Raw genomic sequence first — 18,339 nt, forward strand, 5'->3', positions numbered from 1 at the left:
TGGACACAAATATCTTTGTTTTTTGTTCCACATGTTCTTCTTTGTCAAAACCTGGCGTCTACATTACCCATGATGCAACTCAACCGCCATGTGTTAAGCTGTTTTAAGAAAACCTGACCGGTAAGTAACCAAGTACTTTTACTACCATACAGTCTTGAGGAATTTTAGCTACTTGAGTAACTTTTATGCTACTTTATACCTCTAGAGGACAATATTATACTTGGTACATTTCTTTTATTTTAAAGCTTTAGTTATTACTCTTGCAGATTCATTTTATTAAAGCAGGATGGAGTCAACAAATAATTAATGTATTATAGATTAAACTACCTCGTAGTACATAAAGTAGTTCAAATTAGCCTCACCTTTACCAGCTGCAACATTAGTGAGTCATGCATTAACCGTCAATAGTAGTAATACAATACTACATGAGATGTATAATTCAGAAATGGGCCATTTTGTAATATAAGTAGGTATTCTTTTGTTACTTTAAGTATTTTTTGATGGAAATTCTTTAATACTTTTACTTGAATGTATGACTTACTTGTTGCAGAGTATTTTTGCACTGTGGTATGTTCGGTGCCGGAGGTAGAGCAACTTGTCCACTAATTGGAAGGTTGGTGGTTCAATTCTTGGCTCCTCCAGTCCTTATGTCAAATTGTCCTTGGGCAAGATACTGAACCCGAATTGCCAATATGTTATCGTCAGTGTGTGTGATAGAAAAGCACAGCATGAACATGTGAGTGAATGGGTGGATGTGGCTTGTAGTGTAAAACGCTATGAGTGGTACATAAGACTAGAAAAGCGCCATATAAGTGCAGTCCATTTACCATTTCCACCGCTGCTGACATGACAGATTTATCCCCTAACATACACATTTCAGGCGATTCTGTTGGAGGTTGCTTTATCTTTTCTTTTTCAGCACCAGCACCAAGGGACATTCCCTACAAGATTAAAATGTTCTTGTTACATTTCCAACATTTGTTATCTTCAGTTAAACCCATTATAAACCATTTTTAAATCTATCTATGTATAATTTTATTACAGATGAACCCAACTTCCACAAATTCTCTATCCAAATCTCTCTGCCACATTAATCTCAGGCTTCTTCATAATCCAGTTTGAGTGTAAAAGACATGTTTTAATATATAAAATACTGCAGAGATCAACATACTCAACAATTTATGAAGACTTGAACCATATGCTCTTCTTTGAGAAGTGTAAACATTTTCTAAAATTACCATTATCAGTTAATTAATCTTTCCTTCCACAAGCAATTCAATAAATCAGAATCATTGCTATATTATTGTCTATTTAACTGCTTTATTCTGCTGTCCAGACAGAATAGATAGTGGGTTGTATTTCATTTAGCATTTGTGGTTATTTTCTTATCCTCCCTGATCATAAACTGTTAAGAAATTGCAAAGAAACCTAGAAACTGAACAGTTCACCACTTAAGTGTCCTCCTAAATGCAGCCTGTTTGAATAGGAGACGGTATATAGATTGTCATATAGAATTTGAAATGTTTTTAGCTGGCCCTGCTGACCTGATTAATGCATTTCCCAGTATGTGTTGTATGTATTTTAGCCATTACAGGGATGTAATATTGTCCAGGCACCCTCTCGCAGCTAATGCAACTTCTGATTGCTGCTGATGTTGAGTGTTATACTAATGAGTATTATGGTTTTCAATTGAAAACCTTTGTGCCACTGTATTGCCCCCGCTTGTGCAGATCACTATGATGAATACCCATCATACTTTATGATACTTTAGCACATTGTCACTAAATGAAGGCTGCCAGGTCAATTTTCAATTTTTTTGCTCACCACTTGAAACAAGACAAAACCTTGGAACCCTTCACATCTCTAATTCAGATTGATTGAATCCACTCGTGGCCACAAGGGGCCTCATCTCACTGTAGTTTTCTCTGCTTTTTCTACTGTGAGTGCACATTTCGCGTTGCACTGCACAGACTCAGCCGACTGACCTGCTAGTGGGAAGTGGCATTATTGTTTAGTAGGCTCACGAGTTTATGTGCCGCCTCATTAATTCCACCAGCAGTACATGACTATTTAATAGAGCCATCGCCGGGTTTTCATGCAGCATGTTGACGCAGCTACTCCAGTCTTCACATATCTGGTGGACAAGGAGAGCAAACTAGTGCGCATGTGGATTGTTTGGACGATCTGCAGGCCTCTGTGCAGTTGTCAGAAGGTTGTGAAAGCCCTTTTGCTCCTCTAGACCACACAGTAGAGTTTACAGAAGCTTAATTATCCTCCCCCAACAGTTCACACACTGAATCTGTCCTGGGCCCTCATGTCCCATTGCACCTGTCTGTAAATACTCAAAAGTTTAAAGGAGATTGTTTTATTTAAAGGAAAATCAAGACATTTTAAGAAAAATGCTTATTCTCTATCTTGCCAAGAAGCACACCAATTGCCGGATAAAACAGCTCACACTCCAGGAAGTTCGTTTGTCGATTTTGTGTTTTTACGCTTACGTTTTTGAATGGATTAAACAAACAAGATACAACGTGTTAATTAGTGGGTTTTAAAGGTGCTGGTAGCTGGATTTTGTTCCTTTTGGACAGACTCAGGCTGACTCTTTCCCCCTGTTTCCTGTATTTGTGCTAAGCTAGGCTAAGCTAAGCTAGGCGGCTGCTAGAAGTTGCTTCATATGAAACATATAGACATGGGAAGGGTATTAGCCTTGTCATCTAACTATCAGCAAGAAAGTGATGAAATTATTATTAATAAAAGATAGAGAAATAATTAGCAGATTAATCCATAATGAAAATAATCATTACTTGCACATCACAAGTGTTCATGATGTTAGATCATATATATACTACTAATACCTTTTTGACTGTTTTCAAGAGCTAAATCTTATCAGCCTTTTGAGAATAACTATTTTGGTAAATGAACATCTGCAGATTTTTTTTAAATTTTCCTTGTCATTGTTCATTGTCAATCAAACCTGAAAACAGCACAGATTACAAATCTGTTGCATCATGGGCCTTGATCGTGAAGTACAGAACATGTCTGTGTTAAAAACGGTCTTTTCTAGCATTTTAGATGTCACAGCAGTATATAGATATATAGATACATTTATATAGATTTTGAGCTATTCAAGATGTCAGGTTATATATAAAAAACAAAGCTACATCCAGGCTGAGAAGTGCAATATTCAGCATATCTATTTCAGCTTATTCCCCCTCTGCAGTTGATCAGCCATTCAGGTGCAGAGAATTGAAATCTTAAGAAGGCAGGGCACTTTCTCCCGGAGTCGAGGCTATTACAGTGGATCCAGCAGTGGGGCCTCAGTCACTGTGCTTTTGTAAGGGGGACACAGTCTGTCCATTATGTTGTGTCAAAGTGGAGATGTGGGAGGTTGATTTATGTCTGAAACTCTCATGGGTTTCAGTCTCCCCTCTCTCACTTTTCATATTTCACAAGAAGGGCGGGGAGGGGGGGGAGTAACATCCATTAATGCTTGCATTTCCTCACTTTTCCCCTTCATGTTTTAACATGTTTAATCATGCAAATAATTGAACTTGCATTTAAGCAGGCAGAAAGGCTTAATGCCATTATCCTGTGAAATGACAACAACAGTATCAAGCTTGACTTGAATATTCGGTTTCACCTGTTGGCATTTCTGCTACTGTTACCTTACGGCGCCTCCACCTCTCTCCACTGAGGCAGACAGTCAGGGAGTTTTGGACTGGAGCCCAGCTGGACTGAAGGACCTGCTGAATATGATACCTGTGTGGAGGAGCTCCAGCGTCTTAGCCCCCAGGTTCCCAGGAGAGAGCCAGGCAGGAAAGTTGGAGTCCCCCTCCCCACACCCCCCTCCGTCCCCTCCACACCACACCCTCCCACCATCGCTGCTTTTCTTATCGTGTTCCCATTTCTTTTGTGCTCCTTGGTTACCCACATACCCCGAGGCTGAGTCCTTCTGAGCCCCCTCTTCACCGTCAGTGAACCTGGCCAGTCCCTTTTCTCTGCTAAATGAGTCCTCTTTAAGATAATGTTTGATGCGCTGACAGCCTGAGCCAAAACAGTGTAAGAGAAACCGAGTTTGACATCTTTTAATTGTGCGTCAGAAAGCAGAGATTGTGGTTTTTTGGACCGCTTTCAGATCATGCTGCTGATATGGTAATTTGCTCAAGTGAAGGATGTGATGAAAGTGGTGGTGTTGATAGTTTTAGCAGTAGAAGTCCCTGGAGTCCAGTCTGCTGGTTCCCCTCTCCCTTAAACATGACATGATTTCCCAAGAAGTGCATATTTAAACAGCGTTTGTTTGGGTAAATCACCTTTAGTGTCAGCAAAAATAAAAATAGCAGCAACAATTGAAAAGGTTTTACTTTCAACAGAACATATTTCCACACAGGAAATCTTTAATCTCCTTCAATAAACAGACACAAGTGATCATTCTGCTTTAGAACAAATGGCAGATGTGCATGTAATGAATAAGTTCTGTGAGTGCAATGGTTTTTTTTCCTTTTTTTTTTTTTTTTTTTGCAATATTCATGGTAATTGATTTCCGTCTGTGTACGACAAGAGCTTGTGGTTGTGATTACATCTGTCGGCGAAATCATTTGGGATCATGGTGCAGTTCAAATGGAGCGTGTATTAAGCTGGATTTCTATTCAGATGGCATGAAAATAGATCAGTTAGTGAACATAAAGCACTGGATTTTGTTATCGTGATTGACAGTTGGTGAACAGCCACATGACAACACTTGTTATTTTTGTCACGAGTGATGCATGTTTGTAGAAATAATCCTTTCCTTCATTAAAGCCCGATTAAGATGATGTAGCTTACTGGAAAACCCTCCTCTTTCTTTCTTTCTTTTTTTAATTGATTTGAACAAATGCAAATGACCCTATGGCTTTTGAGTCATCATACTACATGTAATCATGTGTGACGGGAACCTGCTGTGGCATTTGATTTTCATTTATTCCCTGTGCAGTACTAAAATATGACATAACATCTACCAGGGTGTTAGGCTGTTTGTTGAAAATCTGTGGAGGACTAATTTTCAGTGTGTGCTTTAAATAAAAATGAGTTGTGAATAATTACTGGGTGGTAGAATGGGAAACATTCATATGTCAATGTTCTGCACAGCAGAGAGGATTTAATTGTGAACTTATTTCTGTAAAAGAAATCAACAGAAAACATTGACAGTGTGCTTTACGTTTTGATCTGCACCTGAATGACCTTCTTGACTAAGCTGTTATTTCTCAAGACTGATGTTTCTTGTACTGCAGGGCCTGCCTGTGTATTAATCTCTTAAATGAGCCATGCTGTGTGGAGTTGGATGAACATGTGCTTTTCTAGATGTAGTTTCCTTATTAAAACCATCCCATTAGGCTGTAATTGGTGCTATCTGAGGCTAGGACGGAGCCGTGTGGGGAGGGGAGCGAGAAGTCAGACTGAGATGGTATCGGGGCCGAGGAGACAGGAAGCCTCTGTGTAATCTTGTCAGGTTGGAGATCGGAGCTGCGATCAAGCCGACTGGACTGAACTCTGCTTGTCTGCTGCTGTACTGTAGCTTCACAGGGAGTGTACTGAACTGCTGTGAACTGCGCTTATCTTTGCTGTTTGCACAGGAGCCTGGTTTTCACCTGGGTGTTTACATGCTGGATCATTTTCAACTTTGTATATAAAGTGTGCACAGTGTCATGATTACTGTATCCACTGAGTAGCAGAAGGGAAAACTCAAGGGAACAAGGGAAGGGTGGCTTTGTAGAATAACACCAGTAGAAACTAAACATGTGAAGACAGGTTGTTTCTCTGTTGGGTTTTGGGGGGGGGGGGTTTCCAGTCAGATTATGTGCAATTTTTAAACTCATTTCAACTGCAAACCAGAATCACAAGAAATGATTAAACTATTATTTGGCTGGAGGGCAAACAGACAGGGAACATGATCCTTTTAATACTGAATGATTGAAGTAATAGATGCAGACAACAGTGGTATGAAGCCCTCAAAGGAGGAGTCATTTTGTTCTCAATTCCACTGATGACAAACTCAAAATCAGTAGCAAAGGCCTCTCCGTTGAATTAAACAAATCCATATGAAGTGTATTTTTCCTACACTATAACACAGTAATGGATATGTGGGTGGGGGTGCACGCAATGTACAACAGAATGAGAAATGCCCAGTAAACCTTAACTGTACACAAGAATCAAGGGATAGTGAGAAGACTGCTATTACATTACACATATGTCACTCACAATAGGATAACAAAACACTCCCAGGATCCTGGTCTGAAACACTGCAAAGCTCTCACAGTGTTTTTTCCATCTGAACCCAAGCTTACTAAGTAAATAGGAATGCTGCACGCAGACACACACTGACATTTGCCAGATGCTCGGTGCTAATTAGGGCCAAGTATTCCCCCTCGTACCGAGTGTGTGAGAAACCATAAGTGCACCGCTGGCCGACCTGTAAGACCTGACTGGGGCAGAGTTCCGTGTTTGTGCTCTGCACATAACAAACTGGGGATTGTTATTCAGAGCAGAAATTTGTTGTTCCAGTTTTCGTACAAGGAGATGCACATGAATTCCAGTTTTTCTTTGATGTAAATTTGTGACTAAGATCTCTTTTAATCAGGAATCCAAATAAACAATTTACAGTGTATTTTACTTGTGAACGTGAGTACTAAATCCAATAAAGCCCAGGGTCTCCCAGAAGCTGCAGTTAAATGCATGAACAGGTATTGCTTTGCCTCTTGACTCTGTCATTTAAGATACTTAGATTCTTGCAGGTCAGTGCTGCTTGTGTGGGTGAGCCACAGCAGAACACAGGTGCTGAGAAGCAAAATGCTTTCGCCTTGTTGCTATTTTCCCCCCAGTGTGCAGTTTACCATCGACACATTATCCTTTTCAGGCATGACATTCATCATTTATCATCTAAACTCCATGTTTTCAAATATAAGCCATCATGCCACCTACAAGCCTCCAAATATAATCTACCCATATCCAAAAAATTGTCCCTCCCTCCTGCATAATAACCCACCCTGCAAACCCTCCTCCACCCCCAAAGTGGTGGTGGTGGCTTACTAAGCAGGAAGTGAAAGGAGACCTGAAAGTTCCAGCCACCCACAGACCCACCCCCCTCTACCCCACCTCACCCCTCTTCACCTTGCTCTCCCAGGCTGCAACATGGCTCTGTGTCCTGGCTCCTGTCCAGGTTCTGGTGCTGTGATGGGAGGGTCACGGTTTGTGTCTGACCCTAGGCCTGCATGTTGGATTTTGTTATTATTAGTGCTCCATGCCCCCCGGGCGGGCAGTCCCAAAAGCAGGAGGAACTGCTGGGCTCTGGAGAGGCTCTGGACCTGGAGAACAGCTGTGTGGGTTAGAGGCTGCTGGGGCCCCCACGGTCCCCTGAGAGCACCGCTGCACCGGCCGGCCAGGAGGTACAGCTGTTTTTTATACAACTTTATCGTACACTGTTGCACAGCAGGGCCAAGGCATGTTACTGGATACACTGTCTAATGTACAGGGAACAGGCACAATAACAGGAGACTTGTAATATAATGCAATACATGCAAAATATGACACTGCAGGCTTTGACCTCAGAAATTGCTCACTGAGTAAAGGTGTGTGATATGACAATATATACTGCTAGACAGTACAACTGTGTCAACCATCTTCTTTTGGACCCCTGTTCAAAAGTTATGGCCTTTATTTTTAAGTCAAGAGAAAAATCAGAAAACAAATATGAGATAAATTTTGTATTGCTGATTTTTTTATAAATTTTTTTTTCATCCCACCTTATTACCCCTCAGATGTACCCTGGGACCTGTTTGGGGGTCCGGATGCCAGGTTGAGAAGTATTGTATTTAATTTGCTTCACTGGCCAAAAGCAGCAACACTCCTGTCTGTTCAAATCCATCAATAAAAAGGTTTCATTAATAACTGATAACAGATAATCACAACAAATGTATATTGATCTTATGATATGAAATGACATACTGAGAGCTTATAAATCTATTTGGGACTGTATGCTTATCTCCCATGTATGCTGCATTATTTGCATGTTGTTGGTGAATGAACTGCTGCCACATAAGGGCAAAGGGTATTTAAAAGCCTACCTTACCTCTCTCTACCATCTTAATTCTGCCTATTCTTGGCAGTTCTGGGGGGGGGGGGGCTTCTAACTGTGTAAATAGCTCTGGAAATTGCGTGTGGCCTTTGACTGTCTGTGTAATTGCAAGCCTCTTGCAGTATTTTGCTTGGCAGTCTGAGAGGTTAACCCCTGAGGGCTGGAGGCCCGAAGCTCTCCGTCTGACTGGCAGAGGGCTCCTCAAAGCCCCACTTGTTCACCTCGCAGCCTGGGCAACTCTAAGCCGCTGCTGATCCTCTTCTAGACGAGAGGGAGAGTGGGAGGCTGCTGCATTCAGCCGTGGCTGAGGCTCTGCAGGGTGAAGCCTGGAGTGCTATAGGCCCACACAGACACACCAAGCCCAGGCTGCCTTGTTGCACCTGGGCAGTCAGTAGCACTCATAGCCTTGTCACCTCTGTGAGAGAGTACTGGCACTAAACTCTGGTTTTAGCCATAATCAGATTATATGGAGGCTGCTCCAGTATGTGGATGATCAGTTCACCAAAAAACCCTTTTTTGCATATTCCCATGAAACTGTAAATGTGGACTGTTCCTGTGGTTAATGATGTGCAGATGGATGCACTTAGTTTGGTTGTATTGAATGAGTGTTTGATGCAATAATGCATCTAAATGTCAATTTATCAATTTATACCATGCATCACTGCTAATTTAGAAAAAGGCTCATTACAAAGCCACAAAATGCAATTGGCAGCTCTGAAAACAATGAAGAGAGAGTAAGATTAGAAAAATAAATGTTGAGTATTCAAACATGGCCAAAAATAATGTCATGTTAAATTGATTTGATCTTAATTCCGAACATTAATTCTGTATTTTGTAAGGTTTCACATACATGACGCTGTTTATTTTGAACGTCTTCGTCTCAGTAGTATTCAGGGGTCAAGTTGGGGATTTGTACACAGGGTGAAGTCTAACCTGTCTGCTGTGATGGATGATGTAGCTGTATGAAATGGTCTGTAAAGATGCAAGCTCTTTCATCTTTCAGAGTCACAGCAGAAACTGTAGAGAAAAGACAACATGCGTAGTTTCCTCCTTGGATTCCCACATTGTTCTCGCCAGCTCTGCTCCCCCTGGGCCTTGAGAACGAGTCTCTGTACACCCCAGACAAAAGTACACAGGCAGAAAAGAAATATCAAGGCACAAAAGCTCTTTATGTAATGCTGTCAAGTTGCATTGATTTTTTTCCCCCGTATATTTGACAGACAACATAAAATCGTTGCTTCATGTCATGTCAAGCTGGGCCTCGGAGATCGCATCGGCTCTTCCAGTATCACTCAATTCTTTGGTAGAAATGTTTCTTGGACAAGACATTGTGGGGAGATGTTGACTGTGAGTAATTCATTTGTGTCAGCTCGGAACATGTTTGTTGCCTTTACACAGTGACACATACAGAAACTGTGCCACAGAAAGTCAATCTCAAATTAGTTTTGTGACTAAACTTTGTGCACTGGACGACAAAGCCGTGTGTTATACAGTATCTGAGGCCTGGGTCTCTTTTATCGGCCGGACAGTGGATGGATGGATTCAGGGACTGGAGCAGGACCGGGGTGCTGGTTTGTCTCTGGGTTTTTGAGGTGGAGAATCGGCAGCTGTGTAATCAGACCTGGCTCTGACCCTACCTGTCCGGACGTTCCTCCACATCCTCCATCATGTTCATGTGTCACATACGCACTGATGAACCGCTGGTCGCGTGCAACCTCTCAGCTGGTCTGAACTGCAGTCTGATTAAGTGAGGATATTTCACAACTGCCGGCACTGTAGGAACTTGTAGTGAATACAGTACATTATTCTTTTCCCCTAACATCCATTACATCTTTATTTAAACTCCCAGTGATTTACTATTGGCCTGTGGCAACTCAAGCTCTGCAATAAATATGTAAGATAGATAACAAGAACATTGTAAATACAAGTCTTAGATACTTCTACTTGAGTTTTTCATTCTATGCTAATTATCATCTATTACATTTCACAGGGAGATATTATACTTTTTACTCCATTACATTTATCTGACAGCCGGTTACTGTACTTCAGATGTAAAATGATACAAAACACACTATATGATCAAGAACTAAAACATTTAGATTTACACTGTAAAATGTGACAAGTTGATCTTACTTGTTGGAAACTGATTGCCTTGAAAAAAACTAAGTAAATATAACTATTAGTTTTAAGTTATGTTGAAAATATATCCTCTTGTTAAGTTTACTTCAAATTTAGTTGTGTTTATTTCATTTTATGAAGTTGTTCCAACTTAAAAATGGCAGCTAAAGTTAACTTGCTCTTTTTCAGTGTATAAACAATTATATAGTAAAAATAGCTACAATTAACCTTACCTGGAACAATTATTACATTAGAATTAAACTGAACGATTATTAAATTAAAATTACATTAATGCATCAATAATTGTAAGCTAGTTATACAATAAAGTGAGTTTCAAGTTTTCAGGTTGGGTGGAAAACAGATTGAAAAGCTGTAATGCCTTGATTTCATGTTGTTTTGGGCAAATGATTTAACCCCAAAAAACATTTGCCATAGAGCCTGCACAGTACTACAATAAGGGGATATGGAGTATCTGGGGTATCCCTCCAACCAAGTAAGTGTCATCTTTATGCTTTTTGTGGTTAGCAGGAGTTCAGCTTGTTTTTTCATTTCCTTTGTGACTTGATTTAACAATGCCACTGCCTCATTTAGTTATGCAGAAAAACTGAATTGTAACCAAGATGCTAGTTTATTAAAATGAATATTTTTCCATTATAGATAATAGCTAGGGGGAAATCTGTATGTACATTTAGGTTCAATCGTATCTTTTTTTATGGCGAGGCAGATGCTAAAATGCCACATTCGGGTCTTAACTTAGTTTCAACCAATTATGTAGTCACCGTGTCATGGCTTTGTAGGGCAGTAGAAGAACGTCTAGGAGACATGGGAAAAACACATTTAAACTGATAGGATTTCTTTCTTTTGCTCTACATGCACAATATCTGTATTTTTGTTATATTTTTACTGTTATAATTTCCATGTCTTTGGTAAATGAGTTACCTGATATTTGATATTTGATATACTGTGGTATCTTGTAATCCCATATGGGATGAGCCAAATGTTTGACATGATGCAGAACTGAAAACTAACTGATCAAGTGCAATAATGTAATTAGCTAATGTTTTGAAAGGGTCCATTCTGTGTAAGGAATACTTCTGATACTTTTGATACATTTAGCTGCTGATACGTTTATACTTTTTTTTCTTTTTTTTTTTTACTGACGATCATCAACATTTACTTGTAACAAGGTATTTTCATGTTGTAATATTGCCACTTTTTCTCTACATGTGAAGCATCTGAGTTCTTCTTCCACCACTGCTCTCTGGTAAAGAACCACATTATCTGCTGACATTGTTTATGTGGTGCTTTGAGCTGAATGTGGCACCACAGAAGAAGCAGCCAGTGTCAGACATGTGGATGCTCAGTGGTCCCTGTTGAGAACACTAAGCTCTGTATTTGCGCTCCTCTCGCTGAGGATAACAGCCTCTCCAGCCCAGGTTAGGAGTGGGGCTCCCTGCAGCTGCTGTCTCTGAGGCTGATTAGTGTGGTGATGAGCGAATGAGGGCCAGGGGAGCCACGCACACACACTCTGAAAGGGTTAAGCTGCCGGTTAGGGAGGAGACCTGCTCTGTGTCCAGGATGTTGAGTGCTGCAGCGCGATGGTGTGCTGTTACACTGCATGAGGCCTCAGCTCCACTTGGATTCTGATTGGGTCTGTAAGATCACAGCCACCCCCCTCCCCTCTCTCTGCCAACCCCCTCCTCCCTGAGGGTTTCTCTCTCCACATCCTCCCTGCTGATTATCACCACTGCCAGAGCTGACTCTTGCACTCCAGCTGCTGTCCACACTGTGGCTCTGGGGCTAATTTAACCAGGCTGCATGGAGGGAGAAAACTTATTCACACAGACCCAGAGAAGCTGAGCTGTCACACGGCAAAGCTCCTCCCAGGGTTTAGCTTGTTGCCCTCTGCAGAAACCTCCATCAACCACTGCTGCCACTCACTACAAAAAGAGCCACGCTGCTCACACTACATGCCTTTCCATCAGGTTTTCCCTAGTGGACTGTTTAAACAATATCCAGAGCTACAAATGCTCAGAAAAAGGTCACAGTCCCCTTTACTTGGAAAAAGTTCATCAGTGTGAAATAGACAGCAGAGATTTCTCTGCCGATCAGCATGTGTTGATCACTGCAGGTGTTTCCTCTGAGCTAAGCCAGGGCAGAGTTCTGCCATGACTGTCCGAAGGGTGACTCTCAACAGTCATCTTCAATGTGAAACTCAATCCTTAAGCTCTAAAATAAAACATACATACAGTATCTCAAGAGCTACTGTATATCAAAGCATTGTGTGTTTCCATCACAATGCAACCAGGAATAACAAAGGTGAATGATTTGTTTTGAGTTTGGTGGTTCAAAGAAAGATGACTGAGGCTGGAAAGTGAGTTTGAGTTTTTCCCTGAATTGCTTTTTCTGCATTAGGGAATTTCAAGTTATTGTTATTTGATAAAAGCAAAGGCTGAATAATTTCCACAAATACTGTCACAAGATGCAACTCCCAAAACATCTATTTGACTTTGTGAGGCTGTGAGGGAGAAAAACATAGTAATTGACCAGTTGAACAAGTGAGTTTGGAGCAGGACAAGAGCTGGATTGTGAAGAAGACAGGAATCAGAATGTGGACTTGCCTTAAGGGTTTGAAAATTAAAAAAATTATAATAATAATAATAAAAATGGAATTTGAAATATAGTTTGTAGAAAATGCTCATTTACACTGAAAAACTGTCTTATCTAATCTGTGATTAATATTTAAATTACAGCTTTTCACTCTAAAAATACAGTTTATGCTCTTCATGGGAAATATTATGGTTTATATTTGTATTTAATTCTGTATGACAGTCAACAATTCAAACAATATGCTCACCATAAACATTGGATCTATCCCATGCCCTGGCATATATCCATAAGACACTTGGACACATGCCAGCAGCGCTTGGAGTAAAGTCTTGTCTTACTTGTGAGTCTCTGCCAAAGCAGCATTATATGAGTGTTGATGGGGAGAGTCCTCTGTCAGCCCGCGGGGCTCCGGTGTCTCTGTGCTGGGCCATCCTGGGTCGCACAATTGGACAGAGAGGGCAAGACGCTGCGCCACAATCCCAGTCCCCCCCCTCCCCCAACAGCCCCGCCATGTTAAATGGGAGCATTGTGACTGCAGACCTGCTCTCATCTTCATGTACACTTTCTTTTTTTTCCCTCCTTCTCGCAGTACATAATGACCCCAGACTATGTGACGACAGGCATTGTATCCGAGTGGGCGACCACATAGAAATTAAAGATGAGGATCTGATTCAGAGGCAGCTGCAGGTCTTTTTCTGCTGCATGGTGTCACTGGGTCCAGAGATATTTAAGGTGTGTGGGTTTAGGTTTGTGTATGTGTGCATCTGTGTGTCTGTGGTAATATTTATTTAATCACCTTTCCTCACTCTGTGGCGAGCCAAGTGGTAACAATTGATTAAATCAAATTTCTGCCCAGAGCAAGAATTCAATTATGACATTAGACCTGTAATCTGATGCATTCCTTTGTTCAAGGGAACTGTGGAAATTGTCATTATTGTATATCCTCAATATAAATACCTGTAATTTAACTTATTAATATCATTTCAGACATGTTAGGAGGTGGTGCATATATTACGCATGTGAAAGGATTTCAATATGAGATGTGTAGTGTTGTCAGAGTGCATGGCTGGAATAAGCATTTTCTCAACAGGTGCATGGTTATACATACATTAAATACACCGTAGGAACAGCAAGGAGAAAACAGCTTGCATCCTTTATTTCAAGATTCAAATGTTTTACATAAGATGTTCAGTAAAAGAAAATTCCACTCTAATGTTTTTCTTCTTTTCCCTCCACAGAATTCCCCCTCCATCAGTCTTTGCAGGGAACAATGTGGTCACATGACACCTGGCAGGTATTTAATCTCTTTTAGTCATTTTATCTGGGAATTCCCCTATTTTTCAAATATGAAGTGCAATTTAGAAATCAAACCCAGCTGCACTGATTGCTGGCAGAGGAGTTATGAGAAGATCCTCTTTTTTTTTTTTTTCCTCCATTTAACTGAAACGCTTTGAGAACTCACACAGTGAACACACATCACTGTGCACAACAAGATAAGTCCTGGAACATTTCCACAAAGATAGAGATAATGTTTTCTTCTCAAAAAAGGTGATTGATGTGTCATTCGCTGTGATGAAAAACAATACAAATTGCAAATGGGCAGGTTAAACATGACTTTATATTACATACAAAGTGTCCTAATGGAATATACACCAGAAATACAAGAGGACCGTATCAAAATGTTTCCAGTATTTATTGTTAGTCATATTTTTGAACTCTTATCTATATTTTGGAAAAACACACATTTTGCAGCTACTGTATGAATTCAGCACTGTGTACCAGCTTCAGTGATCATGCTGCAAAGTCAAACTGACCACAGAGATAACATCTCAGGTCTCAGAAGGCAATTAAAAAGAAATTAACTCAAATTGTGGCTAATTTTGTGTTGTCTACTATTTTTCCGTGTTTATTTTGAGCGAGGTTTCTTGGAAACTCCCATTTTTTAATTGCACCAAATGCTTATTTTGGATTTTTTTTTTTTTTTTACCCGTCTGCCTTTCCACTGGCCTGCAAAATCCTACAGATGCTATCAACAATGATTTCACTGTGGCTATTTCTGCCTTATACATGCACACCCACACGCACGCACACACGCACGAGCACACACACACGCGCGCACACACACACATATACAATGATCTGGTGCATGTATAAATAATTCACATAGGTCATGCTTTGATCCTCTGATAGAGCCTCTCGGATTGCCAGTAGTGGCAGGAAAACCAGTAGATTGAAAATGAGGAATGCATCAAGGGGTGTGCTGTTTACTTGTAGCACGGGCAGCTGGTTAGCCACCCCTCTGCCATTTTACACCCCCCTCCCTTGCTTTTCAATTCCAGCCAGACCCCAGGCTCGGCTACTAACTGGGGGCTGGAATATAGTGCACTGGGGATCAATGCGGCCCTGAGTGAAATGTCAACTGTGGCCCTGCGATGTGTCAGGCTGTGAGGGAGTTGTAATGGCTATTGATCCACTGCGCTTAATGCAGAGCTGCCCCGCCACAATGCGAGCCAGCTGCAGCAGAAAGATATATGTATGAGATGAGCTAAAACTGAGAAAATAGAAAAGAAAGAGCCCACAGTTTTGTCCCCCTCCTTTCATCCCTCCCTCTCTGGCTGCAGATTGATCTTCCTCTTCCTGCTGATTCTAACTGGGGTCTGTCATTATCTTACTCTGTCATTAGGGGCTCCATTGACAGCCTTGGCCTGTCTGTGTCACTCTATTGAGACAGCAACACTTTTCCCATGCAGCGTTCCCTACATTTATTAAAATCTGTGACAGCCTTGTCTTAGCTTTCTCCATAGATGGCTGCGCTTCAGGCAGCGGTGCAGCAGTGTAATTGGAACATGAGGCTCTCCGTCCCTGGCTAGTAATATCTGTGAGGTACAGCTGTAGGTCAGACTGGTTTATATCAGACTGCTGGCTATGAAGAACAAAGTCAGACCACCTCTGTCTGAGGGTCAGTGTAGTGTGTGCTCCTAGGGGCAATAGTATAGACCCTACATTTATACCTGCATCTGTGATTCACATGTGTATGATCATGAGTCTTCACACTGCCACTGTTGGGGGGAAAAAAATTATATTTTTTAAAATGTGACTGCATGAAAATTAAGGAACGAGGGGGATGAAAAAAGGGAGTGGGTTATAGTTTTTGGAAGGTTTTGGGAGAGCAAGGGAGTGCCCCTAAATGTTTTTTCTCACTGCAGTTAGATTTTATTTTGTTCTAGAAAATGTAAAAACATTGAATATTTACATCAAAAAGATAGATTTTGTCCACAACTCTTTCTATAGCTGGGATAATGTGTATTTCCTCTCCCCATCAAACTCAACTAGAAGCTGATGGGATGGATATGTCAGTTTGGAGTAACAAAAAAGACATGGAACTTTTGTTATTAGTGAATCTACCTTCACTTTAATCTGCATCTTGAACAGAAAGCAGAACAACAGCAAAGTCAAAAATTAAAAAAAATAACTATTAAGTCACAGTGACAGCTCTTGGTTCAAAAATAAAGAATACTATGAATATCCAATAAACAGGACCCATCATTTTGTTGTGTTTGCCAACATTTTGGAAAATGATAATTCCACTCAATGTTTGATTTGGGTACCATGTAAAAATTATTAGGTATAAATCAGAGAACAGCATCTCAAACTCTTTGTCCATTTTTAGTTATTTTTGGCAAAGTGAGCTGTAATGGTGAGTTTTTGAGATATAGAGGGGAGTCAACAAAATATGAATAATGCTTGGGAGGGTCTTACTTGTTAAAGAAAGTGAACCATAAGGTACAGCCGCCCCTTCTGCACCCCAATCATTTTCATAATGTCCTTAAGGAAAGCATTTTGACTTTAAAATTTGTACAACATACGATACTCTCTCTGTTGTTTTAGTGCAGAGATTTTGCACCATGCACTTCAGCACATAATTCAGTGTTCAGAGACAGTACTAAAATTACTGGGGTAGGCAGAGGAGCCTGTGTGCTTTCTTTTCATTTTCATCTTGCCCTTGCAACACCCACCATCTGATATCTCAAAATAATACATTATTGAGTTGGTATTTGTTTCACCATTAGTAACTTAAATTGCATAAATAATTACAGATGATATAGTCCTATTTAAACCATAATATGTTAGTGGAACAATAACTTTCTCAGTGCTACCAAATCGCACATTAGAAGTGGACATAGTGAAATGGTGTCACCTGTTACCTGAACATTACAGCTTCTTTCAAACCAAAAGCTTCTAAATCATCACTGTTATTTCAAGTTGCATCAGACTATGTTGTAGCCTGATACGTATGAGAATAAATGCAATACAATAATTTTCTGTCCCTTACCACTAGGTAAGCTAAATTAACCTGTTTATAAAAATGAATTTATGCTCAAATATCAAAACAGCTGCAACTTCAAAGAAACAGATTTGAAAAGCTTTTTTGGTTCTGTGTCAAAGGGAGCAAACAGTTTAAATATTGTGCCAGATTTCAATGTGAAACAAAATGAAAACAGTAAATGAAAGAGCCTGTATGAAGCAACCCAAACAGTTTTTGTTCTTACAGCCCTTACATAACCTAAATTTGTGATCACATGATTATTGTTTTGTTGTATTTTCTGCTCCCAGACTATTACTGTAGGGTCTTGACAACTTGAAAACATTTCTGAGGCTGTCAGGAAGTGCACAGTGGGGTGCACTGAATTGAGATTGGTGGTTTGTGGGTTTGTGTGTGTGCGCCTGTGTGTGTGTGTGTGTGTGTGTGTGTGTGTGTGTGTGTGTGTGTGTGTGTGTGTGTGTGTGTGTGTGTGTGTGTGTGTGTGTGTGTGTGTGTGTGTTTGTGCGCTACACAAAAGCGATGCTGAGTATAGGCTGGTGGTGGGACCAAGCTGCTTCTCCATGTTACAGGAGGCACAATCAGGTAGGACCAGGGGGTCTCTGGCTGTCTTGGCCCCCGTAACACACGAGGCTGCTCAATGGGACGGACGTTATTGGGGGGTTGGGGTGAAACTGATGACATGGTGTGTGACAGAGACTCATCATTTGAGTGTGATACAAGTATTTGAGCTGCAAGGCTGTAATGTTGCTCGGCTTGTCTGGAAAGATTTATTCCAGATTGCAGCGCCTGAGGGTTCAGCAGCCATACTTGTGGGAGGTTTGTGCAATAATGCACTTTTTAGCGGAAGAGGTTGTGGACGTAATGAAGCAACGTGCAAGAATCTGTTGGTGGAAGGGAAGAACGAAAAAACAATCAGTCTATGTATCTAACTATATATATTTAGGCCAGTGCTAAAATTTTTATTGATATTTTTCCTGAAGCACAGGAAATCAGAGCATATAGGTCTCTTACAGGACATGGTGAAGAGTTGATTTAGTATCTGCTTTAATGCAGATGTGCATATGTTGGACACTTCCTAAAATACAATGAATTTCCATCTCCAAAAAAACTTGAATTTACGGCTTCGCCACTGCCTGACAGAAAGAAGCTCCTTTTTTCTTTTTTTTTCAGCGAGAGGGAA

The sequence above is a fragment of the Seriola dumerili genome, unplaced genomic scaffold, assembly GCF_002260705.1.
Source record: "Seriola dumerili isolate Sdu_G_001 unplaced genomic scaffold, Sdu_1.0 BDQW01000052.1, whole genome shotgun sequence".
Lineage (NCBI taxonomy): Eukaryota > Metazoa > Chordata > Actinopteri > Carangiformes > Carangidae > Seriola > Seriola dumerili.